Source organism: Cebus imitator, unplaced genomic scaffold (assembly GCF_001604975.1).
Source record: "Cebus imitator isolate Cc_AM_T3 unplaced genomic scaffold, Cebus_imitator-1.0 Scaffold143, whole genome shotgun sequence".
Lineage (NCBI taxonomy): Eukaryota > Metazoa > Chordata > Mammalia > Primates > Cebidae > Cebus > Cebus imitator.
In genome coordinates this window covers 1,734,996-1,739,269 of record NW_016107458.1, presented here as the reverse complement: position 1 = coordinate 1,739,269, position 4,274 = coordinate 1,734,996, and the positions used below count along the sequence as shown (strand labels likewise).

At 36.1% G+C, this 4,274-nt stretch overlaps 1 non-coding gene across 1 annotated transcript; it reads left to right on the top strand.

Moving 5' to 3' along the window:
• Positions 1-3,324: 3,324 nt before the first annotated feature.
• Positions 3,325-3,431, top strand: LOC119473274. Its single transcript, XR_005202472.1, has one exon. It is a non-coding gene; the product is annotated as a U6 spliceosomal RNA (small nuclear RNA).
• The last annotated feature ends 843 nt before the right edge of the window (positions 3,432-4,274 follow it).

Here is a 4,274-nt window from a genome sequence, read left to right as displayed (position 1 = left end):
CCAGGTCTGACTATACACAATGCATCAAGGGGCTTTTATCTCCCGAGCACTGTGGACATAGAGCAACCAAGATTACCCCATATTCTGAGAACACAGACAGAGCAGAGGTGTTCCACTATCTCCACTCACAATGCCCTCCTGCCTTGCCAGCTTCCATCTGCAAAGACCCTCCCAGAGGGTCAGCATAGGTCCTTGTGAGCATAGGTCACCGACCTTTCCTGGGTGCTTACAGAAGCCCTCTTTATGAGACCTCTGTACAGACTCCATGTTGGAAAGCAGTTTGTGGAACCAAGACAGTGTTTTCCTGCCTTGCAGCCACACCGCGGATGTGCCACAGTTAATGGGGAGCTCTCAGGCAGTCTAACTTTAGGCCTCCCATTACTGCTTTTACAAGCTACAGGCTGTTCTCTTTTGTGCTGTGCTTTTCTTTCACTATTGTTTATTTCAGGGTATAAACTTCAGTGCACCGAGAACTGTATAAGCTAATAAGCAAATCAAACTTATATTTGTTTAATCAGTGATAGTAGAGACAGTATATGTCTGCCCCGGTCATCTGGGCCCACATCTCCCATCACCATTTATTAAATAAAAAGTCCTTTTCCTTTGACTTGTTTTAGTCAGGTTTGTTGAAGTTTAGATGGTTGTAGGTGTCTTATTTGTGAGTTCTTTATTCTGTTCCATTGGTTTATGTGTTTGTTTTTTACCAGTGCCATACTGCTTTGGTTACTTTAGCTCTGTAGCATAGTTTGAAGTTGGGTAGCATGATGCCTCCAGCTTTGTTCTTTTTGCTTAGGATTGTCTTGCCTATTCAGGCTCCTTTTTTTTTTGGTTCCATAAGAATTTTAAAATAGTTTTTTTTTTTCTAATTCTGTGAAAAATGTTAATGGCAGTTTAATGGGAATAACACTGAACCTATAAATCACCTTTGGGCAATATGGCCATCCTCACAATGTTGATTCTTCCTATCCATAAGCATGAAATCTTTTTCCATTTGTTTGTATCCTCTCTGATTTCCTTGAGCAGTGGTTTGTCCTTCACCCCGAACAGTTCCTTCACTTCCCTTGTTAGCTATATTCATTGGTATTTTATTCTTTTTTTTAACAATTGTGAATGGGAGCTCATTCATGATTTGACTCTCTGCTTGTCTATTGCTGGTGTATAGAAATGCTAGCTATTTTTGCACATTGATTTTGTATCCTGAGACTTTGATAAAGTTGCTTATCAGCTTAAGAAGCTTTTGGGCTGAGACAGTGGGGTTTCCTAGATATAGAATCATGTCATCTGCAACAAATATGCTATCTTTGTTTGAGCCTGGTAACACAGCCTTAGGTATATGGTATGCTATTTTTAACTTGACGAATGTATTTTTTTCCTTCTTTGTCAGAAAAAAAGAATCATAAGTAATTTGCATTCACATGGAATTGACAGTAGTATACATTCATAGTTTCCCCCCAGAGCTGTAAGTCTGTTACCGTCGTTTGTAATACAGTCTAAAGATGCTTAGCCTCTCTAGGTATCCTGCAGAACAAAACGTGCATTCACTATATTGATTAATCAGATGGAACTTGCAGGAGGTGCTTGCCATTTTGGAGGTCTTTATAAGACACAGCCCATCAGAGGATGGGAGATAAATCTTATGAGTTTTTTGGCCTAAAAATAGTCAGTGTTCAAGAGCTTGCTGAATTCAAAGTGAAGGACAAATTATTGCCTCTTTCTCCTGCCACTGTGAGGAAAGTATAGTGTCTGGTAGGTTTCTTCTGTTATGCAGGTAACATATTCCACACCTAGGAATATTGTTTTAACTATTATCTTTAACTGAAGCTAAGAAAATGAAAGCATTTCTCAGGAGGACCAAGTCATGATATAATAGCTTGGCTGTTTGAGCCAGAAGATACAGCAGATACGATAATATTAGTAATATCAGTGGTGGAAAAATAGCCTAGAACAGATTTATGAAAAGGAGAATCACAACACAGGCTCTTCTTTGTCTGCAGAGGAGAATTATATTCCTGGTAGAGATGAAAGGCCTGACCCTAATGCATCAGGAGACCATGAAGTCATAACTGCCCATCATAAATTGGGTTTTGTCAGAACCGGCAATTCATAAATCAGTTGGTTCCAGGAAGAATCTATTATAAGATAAAAGCGATGCATTCAGGACTAAACATGAGTGGGACAGAAGGAACAAATAAGCTACATAAGCATGCATGTAGCCCGATTCCTATGTGTTAACTTCTGTTATAGCAGAATCTCTCTCTTAGATTACAAAGGACGCGTGGCAACATAGATTTAGAGAACCTAGTTCCCAAAAGAAGAGCACTCCCATTACAGGACATAACAAGAGTCTCATAGGGAGAAAAGCAATTCATAAAACCAGTAATCATGCCAAACAAAAACTTGTATTCAGAACATATTAAAAACTCTCATAGTTCAATAATTAAAATAAAAACAACACAGATTTTAAAAATGTTCAAAAGACCTAAATAGGCACTTCACAAAAGAAAATATATAAATAGCCAATAAGCATATGAAACCATGTTCAATTTCACTAATCTTTAGAAAAATTCAAAACAAAACTATGATGAGATAATACAGCACACCAATTAAATTGGTTAAAATTTGAAAAAGGTGGATCATATCAAGTGTTGTTAAGGATATAGCATGACTGGCATTACATATACTGCTGATGGGAACGTAAAATTATACAAATACTCTGAACAAGTTTGGCAGTTTTTTAAAAAGTCAAACATATACTTTCCATATTGTTCAGCCATCCTACTCCGAAATATTTACCTGATAGAAATGAAGACATTTGCCTGAACAAAGACTTATTTTAAGGAAATGTTCATAATAGCTTTATTTTTAATAGCCCCAAACTGGGATATCCCAAATGTTCGTTAACAAGTAAATAGATTAACAGAAAAACAGAGTGTGGCCTATCCGTGTAATAGAGTACTACTCAGCAACAATAAAGAATCAACTATTGATACAGGTAATAACATGCATGCTTAATGTGATTATGCTAGGTAAAAGAAGCCATGCAAAAAATATGTAGATTCTACATGATTGCAGTTACATAAAATTCTAGAAAATGTAAACTAATCTGTATTAGAAAGTAAATCAGTGATTGCCTAAAGATGGGAAAAAAAATAGTGAATTTAAAAGAACCATGAAGAAAATTTGGGACATCATAGAAATGTTTGTTACGTTGATTGTGGTGATTATCGTGTAGGTACATACTATTTCAAAACAGTTAACATTTGATATTATTATACTTTATATGGGTGCTTCATTAGGCTCAGTTATTATTAGATTTAAAAAGTCGTGCTCGCTTCGGCAGCACATATATTAAAATTGGAACGATACAGAGAAGATTAGCATGGCCCCTGCGCAAGGATGACACGCAAATTCGTGAAGCGTTCCATATTTTTGAAAAAAAAAAGAAAAAAAAAAAGTCATCAGAATATTTTTATTTCTTAATTGCCTGACATATTTTGCTTTATTCCTACATTTGTTGCCTGACACTCTTTTAATCTTCTTTTCATATGGCTATAATTTTATATGTTACTCTTTAGAAAGAACAGAAAGATAACTTGGTGTTTTCTCTGGGATGGTTAATCAAACAACTCTACTGATACTTCAGAGAGTTTCTTTCTCAACCTCACAGCTCCTGACTAAGAATCCACAAACTTTAAATTAATTGGTATATATGGGGATAAAATATCAGGATTTTTAAAATATATATTACCTCATGTAGACCTATTTACTCTCTTACCCTGCTTCTATATGTTTGTGACCTACTGAAGCAGAAATTCTGACAAATTATACTTTGCGTTATTGGCTTCACAAACAAAATAAAAGTAGTACACTACCATGCCTATGCTACGTTAAAAGCAAATTCCTGACAGAAGAGAATTTCAGTTTTGATTGGAAATTGATGAGGCATACTAAGTCGGCACTCCCTTTATAGTTTTAGCATCTGATATAATAGGAAAAGTTCTCCATAGAAGACAAGCTCCTTAGTTCATAAATTTAAAATATCTTTCTGCTCTAATAACAACATGCTTTTGTTGCCAGACACTGTCGTGGCCATCATACTACAGAATGACTTCTGGCCTTGGACCTCCTTGCCACAGTGCCAGATGAGTTGGCTCTGTGTGCTAAAATAATTCTTAAGAACTATCTATGGAAGCTGCAGTATAATAACTAGCAATAACTTAACTGCATGTCTAAGGAAATGACTGGAAATCACACGGATTCATCCTGTTAAATTC